Source organism: Lepidochelys olivacea (genome assembly GCF_965140295.1).
Source record: "Lepidochelys olivacea isolate rLepOli2 genome assembly, chromosome: 4".
NCBI classification, from domain to species: domain Eukaryota; kingdom Metazoa; phylum Chordata; order Testudines; family Cheloniidae; genus Lepidochelys; species Lepidochelys olivacea.
Window position 1 is genome coordinate 24,586,725 of NC_140414.1, and position 21,585 is coordinate 24,608,309.

General features: G+C 40.8%; 1 protein-coding gene across 1 annotated transcript in view; it reads right to left on the minus strand.

Moving 5' to 3' along the window:
• The window catches only part of WDFY3 (WD repeat and FYVE domain containing 3), a 261,096-nt gene extending 240,548 nt beyond the window's left edge, over positions 1–20,548 (minus strand). The window contains exon 1 of the mRNA XM_084627016.1: positions 20,289–20,548. The gene's annotated coding sequence lies outside the window, so the exon portion shown is untranslated. The remainder of the gene's footprint in view (positions 1–20,288) is intronic.
• Positions 20,549–21,585: the final 1,037 nt, after the last annotated feature.

The following is a 21,585-nucleotide window of genomic DNA, read 5'->3' on the forward strand; positions in this document are numbered from 1 at the left end:
ACGGATTATTTTTAACTCTTTTGGTGGGGTTTTAATTAGTAGATTAGCTAAACAATGACAAAAGAAGGGAGAGGGGACCTCAGGCAGAGAAGGAGGGAAACATGGAGGATACAGAATTGGAATAAGGCTGAGGTGAAGAGAGAGAGAGAGAGAAGCAGCCAATCATCACAGGAGATCGTGTCCAGAGTGACAACCGTAGAAAGACATGTGATAACATCAGTAACCAGTTGTATGCTGCAATTCCTCCCGTAGTTGCCTCTTGTGATTGTTCCTGCTAGCTAGAATTTCTCTAGCCCAAGAGCTGGCTCCTCCAAGTCCTCATTTTATGGCAGGGCGGGAGGGTGGAGCACTGCATGGGCCCAAGGACCCTTAAATGAGGTGGGCTGGGGAGGGGAGCGTCATTCCTGTTGCTATCATCAGTGGTATAAATTGTTTTTAAATAATCCCAACTTCTAATTCTAATGAGTCCTGTGAGAGAAAAGTTCTTCACTCTCTCTTAAAAATACCTGGAGAACCTAATCTTAATGGGAAAGCTCTACACATATAAAACACGAGTTTTAGATTAAAACTACCTGGTGCCATTTTTGGAGGGGGAAAGCACTTTAAAGAAATAGATAGTTAAAGGCATAGATTTTCAGATTTTACTACCAGTAAAATTCTCACATGGAAATATATTATGAGGCTACACCTGTTTTAATCACACAAAATGTTGGGCAGATACCTACTCCAAATTTACTCTTCCATTTACTTGGTTCTAACTCAGCTGGACATGTTCAATGTGTAAGAGTGGTCAAAGAAAAAAAAAATTAGGCCACATAAGGAATGGGAAGGAGAATACTGCCAAATATAATACCATGATACAAATTCATGCGATACTATATTCAGTTCTGGTAATGCTGTCTCAAAAAACATGAATCAGAACTAGAAAAGATATAAAGGATGACAAAATATCAGAAACATGGAAAGCTTTAAAATTAAAAACAAAAAATTATGACTACTTTGGAAAGGATGAATAAAAACAGGCATGACAGAAGTATTCAGAATAATGACTATATAGAAAAGGTAAATAGAGTGCTGCCATTTATGCTCATTTTAAGTAAAATGGTCATTAAATGAAACTGAAAGATAGCATTATGAAAACTAATCAAAGAAAAAGTTATGTATAAAAAAAGCTAATTAGTAAAACTCATTACCACTAAATAACAAGACCTTGGTGGGATTCAAAAAAAGAATTAGCCATTTACATTCATAATGAATAGGTCCAGTTATAATGAATAGGTATTTAAAAAACAGGGATATAAACTGGTCTTACTATACAGTGCTGAAGCTTGGAGTCTTAAAACCTTACTAACTTCTTCCTTAGACAAATCCTCAATATCAGATGGCTGAAAAAAAATTCACAAACTAAGAACTCTGAAGGAAGACCAAACAGAAGCTGATAGGACAAGAAATTACAGAATGAAAATGGAGGTGGATAGGATATTCATAGAAGACCCAAACAACAGGTGTTGTACTGGAACAGTGCCAGAGGTGATGAGGCAGACCAAAGATAACACAGAAATGCACAAGAGAGACAGAACTGAAAGCTATCACAATGACATGAGAACAAGCTATGACTGCACGAGGAGACCAACAAAGATGGAAGTCAGTCGTAAAAGCCCTATGTTCTGCATGAAAAAGAGAGGCATTAGAGGCATCTTATCCTTTCAAGGTATAAACCAGTAACTGAGAAGGCCAGAAGTTAGAAAGCAGCTTCCCCTGTGGCAGGTGATTTAATAAGTTGTCCACAATGGCATTTCTTACATCTTCCGAAGCACCTGGTATTGGCCAGTGACAGAGCTGTGAAGGCCAAAAGTTTAACTGGGTTCAAAAAAGAATTAAGTTCCTGGAGGATAGGCCCATCAATGGCTATTAGCCAAGATGGTCTATCCTGTAGGTGTCCCTAAACCTCAAACTGGACAACAGGGTCGATCACTCAATGAATTCCCCTGTCTGTTCATCCCGTCTGAAGCATCTGGCAACTGCCACTGTGTCAGAAGACTGGATACTGGGCTGTATGAACCATTGGTCTGATCCAATAAGGCCATTCTTATGTTCTTAGTCAACAGAAATCTTACTCATAAGGATTAAATTCTATGTTTAGTTCCCTAAATTGTTCTTTTATTGAATTCACACAAACAAAAATACATTGTTATAAAACTAGGCAAATTTTATTCTCATACATTCAATTTAAGTGAAACTGAATGCATCTTAACTCTCAAAATTGTCAAATCAGAGAAAAGCTCTCTGTTCTGGTTCAGTTATACAGTCTATTATGTCAGAACCTAGTTGTTAATGTTCTTCTGTTTTTCTTTAATAAAACTGTTCCTTACAAATTTGTTTTATAAAACTGATTAAGTTAAACAATCAAATTACTGTAAACTAGGATGACCGGATAGCAAGTGTGGACAATTGGGACACTTTTTTCCCCCAGGAATGGAGGAAGGTACAGTTGTATGTGTATATATACCATATATATAAATAAGACTAAGCCCCAGATATCAGGATGGTCCCAATAATATTGGGACATCTGGTCACCCTAAGTTAAACCCCTGTTGACCAGTATAATTGGTGTGAAAAAGAATGGTACGATATATTTTTTTGAAAATACAAAGGGAAAGGAAACAAACATAAATCAAGCCTTCGCTTTGGATTTAGACAGAGAAGGTTATCTTTTTCTACTATAATAATGAAAGTTGCTAAGTAAATGAATAAGAAATTACATACTTAGACGATAAATATTCACAGTTTCTAAGACAACAATCCTTAATGCTTTTGAACAACAAAATTAAGCTTGTCCATTAATTCCTGACTGTAATTGTACTCCCAGCAAAATTCTGCGCCACTGCACAAGGCAGAATTCGAGCAGAATTCATGTTTTACACAGAATTTCATTTTTCCACACAGAATTGGTATTGTAGAGCTGCTGGCCACCATTAGAGGCTGCTGGATCCAGCAGAGCTCAGCTCTCCAACTCACAAATACAGGACACTGCCAAGGGGAAAAGGAGCTGCAGGGTTCTGGGCAGCTACTGTTCCAAACACATCCTGAAGAAAGTAGGCGGCCTGCAGGAAATGTCGTACAAGCCCAGGACCCAGCATCAGGCTCTCTCTCTCTCTGGATCCCTGGGCTCTGGGGTGTAAGGGATGCCAGTATCAAGGTCTTGTTATCTAGTGGTAATGAGTTTCACAGCTGGGCTCTGTGGGGGAGAGGGTGTCTGAGACTGGAGGGGCAGAGTTTCCCCCAAGATGTGCCCAGCTGGCATGTGTGACACACCCAGACTGAGGTGTCCAACAAAAGCATAAATGAGAAACAGGAACTGGGTTGTCGTAGCGGTTTCTTTAACTCTCTACTCCTGGGGGAATGTTTTTGTTTTCTGTATTGTTACAGATGTACTTGCTGACATATTTTGAAATCAATTACTAAAATAATTGACACTGGTGTGATTATATTGTGTTATTTTGACAAATAAAATATGCAGAATTTTTAAATTCTGTGTACATAATTTATTTTTTGGCACAGAATCCCCCCAGGAGTATAATTTCTCCTAGTGAACTTTAGAGGTTCTAACTAGCTTTAGAGGTTCTTTACTGTAATTCAGTTTCTCAAAAGCCTGATCTTATCTAATTCTCTCTTACAAAATATTAATGTTAATTTAATAGTAATTCCCTTCCAATACTTTTTCAACTCTATTCAAAGTTAGTATTAGGCTCAGAGCACAGTCATAATTTTTTGCTTGTACTAGATTTCACTTGTGCCCTGAACAACTTACATTCCCTGCTCCCCCTCCACTCCTATCCCCAAACTACAGGCAAACTTCCATGAAAGCATGCTTCTAGTGTGGGAAAGGAGAGTGAAAGAGTACACATGGTTCCTTAGATTTGTATTAGTTTGTTAATATTATCTACTCTCATCAACAGAGAAAAGGCCCCTTCACCTGATTGCACTGAATTCCCAACATTGTTTAGTTTAGTTATCATGAATCAGCTTGTCACAGAAAACCACTGTAAGTGTTCAGAGCAACCCAACAGACTGTTAGCAAAAGACACATTGATTAAGCTTCTTCCTCCCCTTTCATAAATTATGCTCCTTCTCTAGAACACAACTTGATCAAAAATTACTACACTAATCCACATTTTACAACCCAGTGATACAACACAATTACAGTCAAATATTTTAGGGGGTTACCAAACACCAGACATAGCGCGCTGAGGATTTCACCATCTCCAATATATCACATGCTTTCAGGAAAAACTGGAAGCACTGAAACCACCAGCCCTGTGCCAGGTTCCCTTTCAGGCACGCTGAGTAATTCATGGGGCTTAAAATTCCGGTTTTTAAAAACTTACTTTAGATTACTTCTGAAAACATAAAATAAAAGCACAATACACTGCCATCCTGGTAAGAGATTGGTCTTTTTTCCCCCCAGGACCCCAGTCATCTGACATGGGTCAGGTTTTCAAGAAGAGGTTAATACCCTGTCACGTAACAGGGGTCAGTATCAACTGACTCCAACAACTAGTGTTATTGATAGTCAAATTTGGCCCCAATTCTACACAAGAATTTTCTAGCCTGAACCTTGTGGAATTGCACGTAAGTTCTCAGGAACTTGAGGGTGCTTCTCACTGCAATAGAAAATCATTTTAAGTAAGAAACTGAAATTATAAAAACAAATACTGTTAGGGGGTCAAGTTAAAGCCAAGTCTAATACCTGAAACTATTAAACTTATTTTTTTAAACTGGCTAAATTTCAAGTTGATGGTGGGTGTTGCTTTAAGCCTAAAGTCACAGAGCTAAGCAGTGAGAATCAGGAGTAGAAAACCAAAAGCTAACACAAAAACCCCCGTGTTTTAACCACTAAGTTACATTCACATGAACAGCTACAAAACCACTCCATTTAAAGATGGGGACAAAAAGCTTAAAAATAGAGTTTACTCTTTTTCAAAATCAAAAATGTTTCCACTTTTCTTTGTATATCCTTTTTTAAAGCTAACAATAAATAGGAGAGAGAGGGAGAAATAATTTTTGCTAGTGGCTAAGCATGTTCTATCTTGCAAATAAACTGATTTGCAGCTAGCTCTGTGTTTAACTATTGGAGAAGTTAAGTAGTTATCAAGAAAATATTCAATGACAGCTAGATATTTTTATTTTAGTTTGTTTTTAAAAATAGTAAGAATTCTCCAATATCCCACCATAAGCTAGGTTTTTTCTTTTTTGGAGGGGGGGAAGGGGGGAGATTGAGGGCATGGGCTGAGGACATGTGCAAGGAATCAGATGCCATAACTGAACTCTGTGCTTCTCTGACCTCCTCATTGGATTAATGCTAAAAGAGAAAAAAAAAAAACACACTAACTACTTGGCCACATGTTCTGCAGTACCAGCAATTTATAATGAAATACACTGTAGTTTTCTTTTTTTAATTCAAACTCAAATTAGTATATTTGTATGTATTACAGTTAACACATTGTGTTCTCATTTGAAACGTTAACACATATGGAAAGCATGTTATGCATAATTCTTTCTAATAGAAATGAGAACTGCACATCAGTTTCATTTCCCCTCCCCTTCCCACTATTATGAGTACAAAAATCACTGTAGGGGAAAAAAAATATAAACTAAATGTTAGATTTATTCTACCCATGCCAAAATATTTTGACACCAATCTTCCTGATGTGCCATGTACTAAATATTATTTTAAACTGGATACAATTAACTAGCTTCCCATAAAAATTAACCTATCTTGGGAGAAAAAACAGCTACATGTAAACAAGGTTTTCAAGAGTTTGTAAACTTTTATTATTTAACACACACCTATTGCTGGGCAAGAACTGAAAATAAACAAATACACCACAATTCTGGTTCACTGCACAAATACTGATTGTGTGCACTTGCTCCATGTCTTCTCTTGTCACAGAAGTAATTTTTTCATGCAAATATACATATGTGCCTTTAAGTCAACAGTAAGCCAGAGCCTCAGCTGCTTTAAACTAGTCAGTGGAAATATTCTGATTTACACCAGCTGAGAATCCAGCCAGTTTCCTAGTATGTCTCGATTCCCAGAGCTCTATACATTCATGCTAGCATTATAAATTGTAAGGATATTACAGCAAAGAGATCCATTTTTTTCTGATACAGCACTTTAAAAAAGGCTAAATTAAAGAAGAAATGGAAAGCTGAATACTTAAATTACCCAAATGTATCACATTCAAAGTAAAATAGACTTAAAAGAAAAGGTTCTGATATTGTACCTTTAACTCTCCATAAAAAGGAAAAGCTTAAAGAAATATTCCCTTGTTTCTTATTGCCCCACTCAAAATCTAATTTAAAAATGCATCTTTAATACTTCAGTCTCTTTGCTTAAAATTGTGAACAAGAAACGTTAACAAACCTAATTAACAGGCATACTAACATCCTCTTAGATGAAATCCTCAGAGACTGAGGTTTTTATATCTGAATTGTAGTTCATTGCTAAAAATGTTGCTGAGTACAGAGCATGAGCAATTAAATTGTGATGGCATACCAAAAATACATCAGTTCCAGTATCCATATGACTATTTCAAAGAAAAACACTATCCAGTTTTATCTCAGAAATTATTTTTAGAGACTTATTTTTACCTCCACAAACCTAACTAAATTTCCTAATAATCTGAAGTTAAATATTTTCACTCATTATTAATGAGGAAACAAGTAGTAAGAAGCAATGTTGTCAACTCTGGCAATTTTATCATATATCTCAATTTATTCGGGGTTTCTCTTAAAACCCTAGAGCTTAGACTCATGTTATGTGAGAACCTCTGCTTTAATTTCAAAATAAAAGTACATTTCTAGATGTTGTGGAGAAAAGCTTGAAAATACGACCTGAGTGAGGCTTAACAGCTCAAAAACCAAAGGCAAATTAGAAGTCCACAATGTATTAGTTTTTTAAAGGGCACAAAAAGTAGGAACAATAGGGAACGGGAAAAAATGGAAGTTCTTCATGCAACATTTTTTTTGGAGGTGGGGGCACTCTCAGTATTGCCAACCTCAAGACCTCCAAAATCATGCCATCTTTTTGCCACTCAGACCTTTTGCCATCTGAGTCTGAGGCAAACAACATTAGTTTGAAATAAAAATATTAATCCTTTTTGTTACAAATTCATAGAATCATAGAATCATAGAATATCAGGGTTGGAAGGGACCCCACAAGGTCATCTAGTCCAACCCCCTGCTCAAAGCAGGACCAATTCCCAGTTAAATCATCCCAGCCAGGGCTTTGTCAAGCCTGACCTTAAAAACCTCTAAGGAAGGAGATTCTACCACCTCCCTAGGTAACGCATTCCAGTGTTTCACCACCCTCTTAGTGAAAAAGTTTTTCCTAATATCCAATCTAAACCTCCCCCACTGCAACTTGAGACCATTACTCCTCGTTCTGTCATCTGCTACCATTGAGAACAGTCTAGAGCCATCCTCTTTGGAACCCCCTTTCAGGTAGTTGAAAGCAGCTATCAAATCCCCCCTCATTCTTCTCTTCTGCAGGCTAAACAATCCCAGCTCCCTCAGCCTCTCCTCATAACTCATGTGTTCCAGTCCCCTAATCATTTTTGTTGCCCTTCGCTGGACTCTCTCCAATTTATCCACATCCTTCTTGAAGTGTGGGGCCCAAAACTGGACACAGTACTCCAGATGAGGCCTCACCAATGTCGAATAGAGGGGAACGATCACGTCCCTCGATCTGCTCGCTATGCCCCTACTTATACATCCCAAAATGCCATTGGCCTTCTTGGCAACAAGGGCACACTGCTGACTCATATCCAGCTTCTCGTCCACTGTCACCCCTAGGTCCTTTTCTGCAGAACTGCTGCCTAGCCATTCGGTCCCTAGTCTGTAGCTGTGCATTGGGTTCTTCCGTCCTAAGTGCAGGACCCTGCACTTATCCTTATTGAACCTCATCAGATTCCTTTTGGCCCAATCTTCCAATTGGTCTAGGTCCTTCTGTATCCTATCCCTCCCCTCCAGCGTATCTACCACTCCTCCCAGTTTAGTATCATCCGCAAATTTGCTGAGAGTGCAATCCACACCATCCTCCAGATCATTTATGAAGATATTGAATAAAACCGGCCCCAGGACCGACCCTTGGGGCACTCCACTTGATACCGGCTGCCAACTAGACATGGAGCCATTGATCACTACCCGTTGAGCCCGACAATTTAGCCAGCTTTCTACCCACCTTATAGTGCATTCATCCAGCCCATACTTCCTTAACTTGCTGACAAGAATACTATGGGAGACCGTGTCAAAAGCTTTGCTAAAGTCAAGAAACAATACATCCACTGCTTTCCCTTCATCCACAGAACCAGTAATCTCATCATAAAAGGCGATTAGATTAGTCAGGCATGACCTTCCCTTGGTGAATCCATGCTGGCTGTTCCTGATCACTTTCCTCTCATGCAAGTGCTTCAGGATTGATTCTTTGAGGACCTGCTCCATGATTTTTCCAGGGACTGAGGTGAGGCTGACTGGCCTGTAGTTCCCAGGATCTTCCTTCTTCCCTTTTTTAAAGATTGGCACTACATTAGCCTTTTTCCAGTCATCCGGGACTTCCCCGGTTCGCCACGAGTTTTCAAAGATAATGGCCAGTGGCTCTGCAATCACAGCCGCCAATTCCTTCAGCACTCTCGGATGCAACTCGTCCGGCCCCATGGACTTGTGCACGTCCAGCTTTTCTAAATAGTCCCTAACCGCCTCTATCTCCACAGAGGGCTGGCCATCTCTTCCCCATTTTGTGATGCCCAGCGCAGCAGTCTGGGAGCTGACCTTGTTAGTGAAAACAGAGGCAAAAAAAGCATTGAGTACATTAGCTTTTTCCACATCCTCTGTCACTAGGTTGCCTCCCTCATTCAGTAAGGGGCCCACACATTCCTTGGCTTTCTTCTTGTTGCCAACATACCTGAAGAAACCCTTCTTGTTACTCTTGACATCTCTGGCTAGCTGCAGCTCCAGGTGCGATTTGGCCCTCCTGATAACATTCCTACATGCCCGAGCAATATTTTTATACTCTTCCCTGGTCATATGTCCAACCTTCCACTTCTTGTAAGCTTCTTTTTTATGTTTAAGATCCGCTAGGATTTCACCATTAAGCCAAGTTGGTCGCCTGCCATATTTACTATTCTTTCGACTCATCGGGATGGTTTGTCCCTGTAACCTCAACAGGGATTCCTTGAAATACAGCCAGCTCTCCTGGACTCCTTTCCCCTTCAAGTTAGTCCCCCAGGGACTCAATTCAGGTCTCAAGGTAACTTTTTTCCCTAGCAGTGAAGATTCCATAGTGTCTAGCATCCAAATAAATTAGAGAGGAAAAAGACCTATTAGGCCAACTACTTCAGCCCCATGGCAGCACAGAACTGTTTGAGCACAGCGTCCAGTGCTTTTTTCTGTCTAATTAACAACAACTTGAGTAATGGTTTTTACTTCTCCAGTTTAACAAATCTTACTTAGTAAACTGTTCACCATGCTCAGTCTATACTGTGATTTGTTTGAAGTCATCCCATTACACCTGTTTTTTCTCCTTAATCCATTTTAATCACTTCTCCCTTATTTGCATTTTATACCATCCAGCTTTTTATACATCTGCCTTGAAAAGTTGTCATTCAAATTTACCATCCCAAGAATAAATTCCTCTCATCCACACTTTATAACATTTATGATGAAAATTGCATATAATCCAAAAAATAGGTGACAAATTGTTCTATCTCCTTTAGTTATCTTCTGGCCAACCTAGACCTACTTAATTCTTGTAATCTGTCTCTCAAAGCCTCCAGCACCTATGTCACAGTTCAGGGCAAATGCGCCTGTATTCCCCAACCCTCATGATCCTCCAAAGGCACCCCCTCTAGGCTGCTGGCTCTTCAGCCATCAACGCTTTTGGCTGGAAACCCACAGCTCTCTCCCTCCTGGATATTTCCAGGCTGCACAGCTCCCTTCCTACATTGTGATTTTCCCAGCAAGCCAGACTCCCTGAATAGGCTGGTAATCACCAGCACTCACAAAGTTACCACACAGCTCTAAGTAAGCACATTTATTCTTAAAGTGAAAGCATTGCAGAGAAATCATTTTTTAAAAAACTAATAAGACTTCCTATATGCATGCTAAAAGCTTGCCAGACGTCACCAATCAGTCTTACGGGGTTTCAATAGGCAAAGTCCTTCCAACCCCTTCCCAGGAAGGATAGCCCACCCCTCCACCTGTTTTGGACAGAAGGTCCTGTCCATTTGCTCATTCAGAAAGAAGGCCTGAGTCAGTTTAAATTCAGGCTATTTCTCCAGAAGTCCTTTATTTGTCTGGTGGTCTCTGCAGAATCCAGTTTGAGATAATATATGCAAGCCTCTCCAGATGGTGGTACTTATCTGTACATATCATATGAGTGAATTTGCTTAATCACTCCCCACTGTTCTTCATTTGTGGAGGACCTGTAGTCACTCTACCTCATGGAATTGCATACAATCCCTGGCCCACAATGATACATTAATTTATTACAGTAGTATCTCCCAAAGATATTGCAGAAAATGGTCATATCTTCTAACCAAGGTAGGCATATTTAGTTCCTGTAATTTCTCTTTCAAAAAAGTCCCCAAGCTGTAATCTTTCTGTCCTTAATTTTTAAAACTGCATCTCCCTATCAAGATACCCAATTAACCCAGTACAAGTAACATGGAGAGGAGACTTTATTTTAAAAACTCCTTTTTGGCCCTCCTCTTTTTAATCTCAGCTCATTTGTTGCAACTAATTAATCATAATGTTTCAGTTTCAGAAATTATTCTAAGAAGTATTTATCAGCTCCAATGTTAGAGACAATAAGCAACCTTTAGTTAACATGATATTCAACTTTATCAGCTGAAACAACATATCACCAAAAATGAGTTTAAATAAACCTAATTCATCACTGTTTCTTACAATTGAGAGTTTATAAACATACATGAATAATACTGTAGAAAAGCAGACCGACAAGCATGCTTACCCCCCCGCCACACACATATGCGGAGGGATGGTGGGAAGGAAGGTGGGGAATGGCAAAATGATCCAAGTAGAAGCAGATCCATTAACTTCTGCCCTTGCCCTCCCCCCGCAAGCAACATCAATACACAGGGTGCTTCAGTAGATCTAGATGCCTCAGCATTCAGTGAGTAAAAAGGCTCCCACAAAACGTCTCCTAATCCTGTCCCACCTTCACAGTGGGACTTCACCAGTTTAAAAGGGCCTGCCAAGACCTCAAAGAAACAAGGCAGGAATTGCCTCCAGAAAGTTCTGAGTAGCCTCCATTTCCCCTCAACCATCCTATCATGGACACTTCTGTCATTGCTTCAGCTTCATTGTCAAAACCGTTGTATCTGCAACTGCAGGAGCCTTCAGTCATTTTCCCCTCAACTGCCCACCACAAAATCCCAAATGTACTTTCAGCACTAAAGTGAATAGGATAAAATCTTCTAGAAAGTGACCTACTGGATGATTCATCAATTTCTTTTATCATCCCTGAAATTAGGGGAGGAAATTGCTGTAGGGTGGGAGAAGAGGAGAAAGCAAATAATGCCAAAATACAGAAGAATTGGCCTATTCTTTTTTCATTTAGAAATCTTTTCCTATACTTAGGAAAAAAAATCAAAATTAAACTAATAAAAAAATAATTCACACAACCTGAAAAAGGTAAGGAGTAAACTTAAATGAACATGCATAACAACATATTATAAACAAGATATGGGAAAGCAGCTTCTTCGGAAGTATGAAAACAAGCTGTCTCACACAGTAAGTTAGCCAGTCCCCATAACCAGTAGCTTAGTTTTCCCCACATTGTACTATAAAAAACATTCACATACTTTATTACAAAGTTCATTGAGGGGTACCAGCAGCCAACTGTTTGCATAAACTCTAAAAATGAAGGTATGTTTACACACACTGCAGTAATTAGCATGACTACTGTCACTTCCGCAGAATAGCAGAAATTCTGGTACTTCCAGGAATACCATGGGCCTGTCCCCGCCTGTATGACCCTGCCCGCATGACCTGCAAGGTCACTGTGGCAGGACAGAGTGTCACTCTCTTCAAAATGGCATTGTGTGTGTGAGAGATACCAGACAAAACCACACACAGTTTAATACCAATACCAGTACCAGAAAGGGAACAAACCGTTTAAAAATAGGACTGTCTGGATTAAAACCAAATGAACGGCCTGTCATAGAGTCATAGATATTAAGGTCAGAAGGGACCATTATGATCATCTAGTCTGACCTCCTTCAAAACGCAGGCCACAGAATCTCACCCACCCACTCCTGCGAAAAACCTCTCACCTATGTCTGAACTACTGAAGTCCTCAAATCGTGGTTTAAATACTTTAAGGAGCAGAGAATCCTCCAGCAAGTGACCCGTGCCCCATGCTACAGAGGAAGGCAAAAAACCTCCAAGGCCTCTTCCAATCTGCCCTGGAGGAAAATTCCTTCCCGACCCCAAATATGGTGATCAGCTAAACCCTGAGCATGTGGGCAAGATTCATCAGCCAGAGATACCCAGGAAAGAATTCTCTGTAGTAACTCTGATCCCACCCCATCTAACATCCCATCACAGGTCATTGGGCCTATTTACCATGAATATTTAAAGATCAGTTAATCTATGAATCTATGTACCACTGGTTCAAAAAGTACAGTAGGTGTTAGTTGTGTGTGCTACAGTAAAGGGTGTAGAACTGTTTCTACTATAACTCCCCTCACATGCTCATAATGAAGGCGGCACGGAAAGGGGGAGGAAGAGATTTGTTCACCAATGAAGAGTCTTTCCTAAGAGAGTGTGGTGGTCTAAACCTTTTTATTTTATTTTTTTTGGCAGAGTTTCAGCTTTAACTTAAAAAAAAAAAAGAAGAAGGTTCTAGCCCTCACCATAGCAAATTTCATTTTCCAAAAGTGAAATGAGTACTGTTTTCTTAAGTATGCAGACAGACGGCTCTAGTGCCATTGCTACTGCTCACAGCTTTGTTAAGGTGGTAAAGAAAAGTCAACAAGGTTTGCTGGTGTTATGCAGAACCCCATGGTTATCAGAAAAATTATCAAAAATTATGTCAATTTCACAGCCCCACTAAGCAAAGATAGGTGCAGCACAAGGTACTGGAGTTTATGGCAAAGACCAGCCTCAAAAAAAAGCACAGACAGAAAGGTGGAATACCCCCCTCAGTAGTTAGGATGATCTGGGGAGAATTGGTTTTAGAAAATCCCCTCAAGCTACTTTTTAAATTCAGGGTTAGTTAAAACCCACACCTCCCTAAGATTCTTACAGGTAAGAATTTAAATATATAAAAAGCATTGCCTATCCATAATGCACTCATTACAAATTTCTTCCTTACTATTTTTCCATTTAAAAAAAAAAACTACCAATCAAATTAGATACAAAAAGACCAGCAACAAAGCAATATAGAGGATTGAAATAAAATATTTAGGAGTCAGAAAATTCCACTTACTGAGGTTCATCAGCCAACACTGTTCAGCCAAATTAATTTTTTTAAATGGCATTTTTCTGTTCCTCTTTTAGTCCTCTGCATGAATCCATAATGCAAGATATGCAGCATATGCAAAGTGGCCAAATTCACATTGCTGGAACCACCTTAATTTTTGGATTTATTTTGATTATGAAATCATCATAATATTGATCTTGCAACATTAACTTTAATGTAATGCTATTTTTGCATTTAATAGATGCAACATCTAAGTCAAATGTGTTTAGGCATATTGTGGCAAACGTGTTGAGGCACTCTCTACCAACTCTACCTTTCCACAACGGAGATTACTCAGTAAACAGACTTCATAAAGAAAAATCTATGCACATATTATCTATTCGCATAAACCCAGAGTATCAATAAAACTCAAGTAACATTTCTAATCAGTTATCAGCTGATCCTATAGACGTTATGAGTATGCGTTGTCTTAACTATTCAGTAGGGAGGACAGTTCAAACCTGTATATAGCAATTATCTTAAACACAGCAGATGAACAAGGGGATGCCTACCATGTGAAAGCTATTAATTGCACACAACATATGGGTTGCTAGCAAAGCAGATATTCTCAAGGTCAAGAGCACAAAAATCACCTCCAACACACATTTTCCAAGCCTCACAGAGAATTCAGTATTTTTCTCCCAAATACAACTTTCCAACTTCAGTATCAATAGCCTGTGAAGAAGTTTCTTGCCAATACCTGCCAAGATATTTTCAAATGTTTAACCAGGTTCCATGCTTTTCATCAGAACTTATTCCACACACTTACTTTGACCACTCGTCCCCTTTTTTAAGACGAGTCTTTATTTCATTGATTTCTCCCTTAGAGAAGGATCCCTTAGTGTGATCACCCATCCCTTATTTTAAGATGTATTAAATGTTTTAAAACTAATATGCACTACTTTAAATGTTAAATTGAACCTTATGATAATTGTATTACACACTTGAAGGCAATAGATTGTACACTTGAGAGAAGAATGCACAATAAGCTAAGTGAAATTATGTTTCTCTAAAATGCCCTTTAAATTCAAGTATTGTCCCTTATTTTTCATGTGGTTTTCCCCTATTTCCATCCAACATAGGTCACCCACTAGAGTAGACAACCTCACAGATAACAGGAAACCAAAAAGAGCACCACTTTTTACACTGCAATGGTTCAAATACATCAAAGAATTTTTGTGCACAACCATCAAACTGGTTAACATACGAGTACATTTAAGACTTCATCTATATCACATCTTACAATTTTATCCTAGCTCAAACTAAGCAGAGTATGAAGTGGTCAGTATTACGGTGCAAAGCCTCCAAGGGAAGCAAACTGCTGCAGTAAATAGTATTAATGATTCAGTATATGGCACGGAGAGCATATGGCAATAGTTATGCCAAGACAACATTAATATAATGCCTCAATATGGAGTCTGAAGGAATTGAATTGCTGGACATGACACCTTTCAGATAATGTGCAAAAACTAAGTCCTGACTACTTTCGGTTATTGAAAATCCACTGTGCTTTCTGGAAGCATAAATTAATCCAAGCATCCCGGAAAATTCCAATTTAGGTAACTACAAACTCCCTATCTAAATATTACTCATGTAATTCCAATTCAATATGGTCATCTTCAATAAACTGCTGAATATGTAATACTGTGCTATATTGCACTGCAGAGGTGGCGGCATTTCACTTTTGGGCAAACTTATCCAAGGGCTTGTCTACACTAGCACTTTACATGGCTGAAGAATTTTGAGTTTCTTGATAAAATGATCTGAGTCTCTTCTGGTTCTTTGACCCTTGCTACGGGATAGTTATGACTGCTTGGGTAACCAAAACGATGAATTTCCTTGCTCACAAGTGTTTATAATTGAAGACTAATACTGCAAAACCCCCAAACATTTTTTAAAAAACACTAAACGTTATTTTAGGGTTTTTAGCTCCGGAGTCATGAAAGACAGGTACTTTTAAACTTTAAAAAATTTCTTGAAGATTGTCTGGAAATCATTAAGTGCTGTATCTCTTATTGCCGAACAGTTTGTGCTTTCTAGCATGCAACTCAATACATTCCTGGCATCTCAGCAGTGAATTGCTGAAGATACAAGTAGTGATCACTTACTGTAAAACAAAAACACATCCCCAACTCCCACCACTATTATAGATTCTTATGATGTAAACATCTACAGAGACTAGTTGAAGACAACAATTATTTGGAATGGTCTGTTGTCTTTTTTTTAAAAAACACATAAAAGGTATATGCTTCGAAGACGTCTACCTTAAAGATACTGAAAATGAAAATTTGTGAAGAATTATACTATCTAGTAATGTATTTTACAATACAGAAGTGAAAGATCTGATCACATTTTTCAAACTGTAGGTTTTGAAATGATTACAGTAGCTCAGTTTTAAGGGGCTGCTAAAAAGCTGTTCTGACATAGCATACTGATAGATTTTCCTACAGTTTTAAGTATCTCCCAGGCAAGTGTGATTATAAAATATTTTGGTAAATTATAACTAGGGCCTGTTTGTCATAGTAAACCATTTGAAAATAATCACTGTCTGGTCATGGAAAAAGAGGGAAGAGTCACATGCTTATAGCAAGAGGTGCCAAGAGTCAAAGACAACATTGTTTAAAACAAAGTGTCCTTTATTTTGCAATAGAAACCAATAAAAATAATTTACAAATATTTAAAAATCTCTACCCAGTGCCTGGAGGTTCACTCCAGCAGCAGCCAGTAGCACCAGACAGAACACCTGCTACTGCCTCCTTCTTCAGTGCTGCTTCCCTGCATAGTTGGTCCGCAGAAGCCTGACTGAATGCCATGACTTATCTTTAAAAACACATACATACAAGAAATAAAATTCAGGTCAACTCAATGAAAAACCATCAGCCATAGCTAACTGGCTTCTAAACACAACTACAAAATAAAGAGGTCAGGGAGAGAAATAAATTGTGGGGATTTTTCTCTGTGCCCAACATGTATGCACAAGATTCCTATTTAATCAAACATCCTGTCTCCAGCAGTACCAATACCTAATGCTTCAGAAGAGCTGCCCACAGCCAAAGACAGAGTCTATAATGCATATCGTCAGTTGAATGGCATTGGCCATGTCTTTTTCCACAAATGTTTACAAGCCTGGGCAAGGTTATTTTAGGAAGAGGATGAGTCTTCCAAAATGCAAAAAAACTGCAGAACTCAAGTATAATAAAAAGGGTGCCCATTTTAGCAGTTAGAAGCCTGTGCATACTATAAATCCAAAATCCAAAGCACATCTGATTCACTAAGTTTAGAATGAATATACAGCACTTAGCACAAGGAGATAACCCGATGCTCACTGGGCCTCAATGGACCACTCTAAAACAAATAAAAATTGAAGCACCACCATGTAAAAAGAAAAGCTTGTCATGAGTAGACTTAGAGTAGAAGCCTCACCAAACTCCAGTTGAAGTCAACAGTAAAGACCCCTATTGACTTCAAGGAGAGTCAGATAAAGCCAAAACATCTCCCCATCTCTGCCTTAGCCTATGCTAATGTTAAAATAACTGAAATTGTAACCCCCCCACGCAAGATTTGTAAGATTTAATTTTTATCTTATACCCTGAAACCATTAAAATCTTATTTTCCTACAACTTTTTTATTCACCCATACAACCAAGTGTAAAGTGGCATTTCCATGAACTTAAGTTTACACCAAGAAAGTCCTAACCTGTCCTGTATTTACCCAGCTATCAAACAAAATCAGACAAACCTGAACTGAAGGCTACTTAGCTCACCAACCACTTCTAGTTAGATACAATTGAATTTTAAGCAAATCTTAAGATTAAATAAAAAAAAGAAGAAAAAAAAGACAACCACAAATCAACATTTCAATGCTAAAACTAATGACTGAAAAACAGCATGGACCAACTAATGATGATCTGTCAACACATCTTGATATATTAAATATTAGCAATCCTAAAGGATCTTTATATCTTGTAAGATTTGTCAGTCTACACCAGCTAGTATTAAATCGTTTAGTAAAATTACAAAGTAGTATTGACTTATATCATTGCATCAACATTTGTTCAATAACATGCAACATGATTTAAAAACAAAAACATTGACAAAGTTAGCCTGTTCTTAATGCATAGTCTAAAACAGTATATTAGAGTACCCAACATATTGGAATCCAAAAGTTCCGTTAACTTAAAAAAAAAATAGATTCTTGATTCCAGAAGTACATCATTTTTCTGATATCCGGTAGTCTGGACTCTGGGTTTTTTGCTGTTCATGAAAACTGAGGGCTAAAAGGTGACTGCAAGTGTGTTAATCAGCAGTCCCTTTTTGAATCTCCAGACGTGAATTATTCAGGTGAGCCTGAGAAACAATCAAGATATTTATTATATGTTGGGAAATGGAACAAGTGCTTCCCTGACTACACTGCATCAAGTGTTAAGAGTTTTTAGGGGACATAAACAACCTCTGAAGAATACTAGATAAGATGCTATTCTTCTTGCTGACTGTGTATTTCCTATGGTGGACACACTTACTACATCTTCTCTGTAGAGGAGGCCTGATGCTTGGCAGACCAATAGGTGGAAAACAGAAGGAAGACAGAAGGCTCTGGAATTATGACTCAATTTTTGTGATTTATGCTAGGAATTTTAAAAAGTAATAATCGTCTTAACTGAGACATATACTCAATATAATACTGTGAACTTTAGCTGTGTATACAAATGGAGTCTCAATATTGCTGTCTGCTCAATGACATAGCCCTGCTTTCTAACTTTAATGAAAACACACATTTGTTTTGTCTTTGTGTGTACACCTACACATTCTGAGGAAGAACATGAAACCACCACATGGCCTTGTTTAGTAAATGATATACACTGCATTAGATTTAGGAGGACTTGAGGATATTGTCACTGAAGGATGCAACATAGCCACATCTGTCACAATTTAATACTTGATTATGTGGTTCTCCTAGACTGAAAGATTCTAAGGATGGGTGTTTAATAATACAGTAAAGCTGAAAGTGAAGAAAGTTACATATAACTTTATTATTACTAGTTTGGTTTGTTTTTACTCAGGGCTCCCCATAATTATGTTTTGAAGGCTTCTAACCACAGGAGATAGAAATGCTTATTTGAAACTATTCTTCCTATACAATCTAGTTAGACTAGTCCTACACACACTGCAAGTGGGTTTGGTTCATTTACAGTATTTATGCCACCATTCTGGATTTTTTACCTCCTATGCTTAGTGTACATTACCTTTGTCTATTGAAGAGCTTAAATAAAATGAGATATTTGTAAATGATGCCTGACGTAAAACACTTAACAATGGTCTTATGTTTTTAAACAGATAAAAAGCAAAACTAAAACAAAAAAAAGTCATTACACAATAATCTTTTACTATTTACACTCATGTGTCTGCTAAGGCTCCCAGGGTCTTCCATGTATTAAGCTTAAAAATATTTATCCAACCACCTGAAGAAAAACGTGCCTGAATATTCTATCAATTTTATCCATTGTTTTACAAATATTAATTAAAACAAGTAAAGGCAACATTTAGGCCCTTATTCAGCAACACATTTAGACATGTTTAAGTCCCACTTGCTTCAATGTACATGCAAAAAAAAAAGTTAAAAGGACACAATTTGGAACCCAAAGACAAAAACATTATGTAACGCCTAAGTTAAAGTCTTTGACCACCACACTCTTCAATGAAACATTTCACCTAGATGGAGTTGTGAAACCTACAGAGCAAAAGGAAGATTTTTTCCTTCTTTGCACTGCTTTATTTCTGCTTTTTTTAGGATGTTCCCCACATGGACATATCCAACACTCCCGTGCAGCCATCAAGCCTGCAAAAGGTCCTGTCCTAATCCTTCAAGTCGACCTATATGTGAAGACTCAACATCGACTCTGAAGCCAGCAGGGCTCTAGGCAGGTGCAAGGGTCAACCTCGGCAGTTGAGTTTACAGGATTGTGGCCTAGAAGTAAAGTTCCTCTGGAAGAAGCCAGACATCTGTAATTTATCCTAGAACTGGAACTCTGGATAACGACCCCCCATAAATGAACCCCCTCCAAACGACTCTTCTCTCACCTCCCTGTGGGGACGTGCATACAACTCCTCCTTGCTTTTAATCCAGGTTCCACTCCCTCCTCCCCTTCCAGGGCAACCACGCCAGGAGCACCCCGCGAGCCAAACACGCCTGTGACACCCAACAAAGTCCACGCCGTTTCCCACAGACCACATACAAAGGTACTGCCCGTTAGGCTGCGCGGGAGGGGAGAACGGGCCGCGAGGCACCGCTACCCCTGGGCTCTACCGGGCGGCACAACCACGCCGGGGAACAACAAAGGGCAGCAGGCAGAGGGTTAACGAAATCGCTGCAGGGCCGCGGCTCTGCCGGCCCTCCCAGGTCTCTCCCCGCCAGCGGAGCCAGGCTTTACCTGCCCTTCCCTGGGCAGGACACGCCAGGTTCGCCCCACGAGCCAGGCCCCGCTCTCCAGGGTGGCCAGCTGCCCCTTCCCCGGGTATCCCTGCGGCCCCCTTCCCCAGCCCGGGCGGCTGCAGGGCGCGGACGGATGGTGGCAGCTCCCGACGCAGCATCCCTGGGAACCAGGACGCGGAGCCGCCGCGGCCTATGGGGAGGGCCGGCAGGGGAGGCGGGGGGCTACCGAGACCGACAAAGCGCAGCCAGCCGCCGCCGCCGCCCGCGGGGGGGGGCCGGGCCGGCGGCACATGAAGCGGCCGGCGGCACTCACCGCGTGGGGGGGCCGAGCTCCGAGGAGGGTGAGGGGGGCTGTTATTATTTTAAATAACCGAGGCTGCGGCTCCCGCAGAAAATTCCCTGGCCGGCTCCCCCGCTGCGGCCCGGCGGGCCCCGCGCTCCGCCGCCGCTGCTGCCGCTTCTTCTACGCCTTGCTGGCCTCTCTCCCCCATCAGGAGCGGGCCGGGCCGAGTGGACGCGCCAGGAGCCGCCGCGGCCGCTCCCCGGAGCTGCCGGTGGCCATTTTAATCCGCCTCCGCTTCCCGAGTGCCCGGCTCCCAGCGCTGCGTCCTCCTGCCGCTCCGCCTCCCGCCTGGATCCCTCCCTCCCCCCGCCTCTCTCCTCCCCGCGCCGGAGCCCTCCCTGACCCCGCTCCAGTCCCGCAGCGCCCGGGCTCTCCCAGCGCCGCCTGGGAGCGGGCCACCTGCCCCCCCCCCTTCTCTCTCCTTCCCGCTCCCGGGGCCGGCTTCGGGAGAGCTCGGCAGCCGCCCGCTGCAGCCCGGAGACCGCCCCGCTCTGAGGGCTCGCCTCAGCATTGGTTTCGGGTGCCCCTTCCCCGCCAGGCTACTTACTGCTCCTGGGGGCGTCGAACTGCGCCGTAGCCCTCAGCCACCCTGCCCTTGCCTCACGCCTGTCGCGGGGGCAGCCCCGAGCGCTGCTCTGCAGCCAGCCCGAGCCTGGCAGAGCAACCGAATCAGCCGTTGGGTGACTGCAAAATGGTTGTTGAACGGCCTGGGGAAAGGACTGTGGGAGACGCAGATGTTGCCCTGCCCACCCCCCCGCAGCCCAAATCGCCCCTGCTCGCCCTTGCAGGGCGCCCTGGGGCCGTCACGTTGAAAAACACCGCATCAAATTGCTGCAGCAAGGAGGACGGTGAACAGGATCGCTTTCCAGCAGCTCCCAACGACCGAAATACATGCTGCTTTTCCTCAAGGAGGAAGCTAGATGCGCCCTCTTACTGTCGATACTTCGGCTGTAACTCCGTCTGACGATTTTTATATCTCTCCTGTATCCTCAAGGAGCAGGTTCTGCAACTCGAGCGCTTGCACATGAGCCCTTTTGAGCTGAAACATCCCGCAGCTGTTGAGGAACGGATGTGACTGAAAGAGATAGGACTGGAGGTACTGCACCTCGAGCAGAAACACCCTCTCTACAAAGCTTACGCAGCAGTACCTTCTCCTTAAGCAAGAGGAAAATGAAAATAGGGGCTTCCCCTAAACATACCATATTTCATATCCAAGTGATAAGAACTGTATTTGGTACACTAAGTAGTGAAAATAATTAGCTGAATA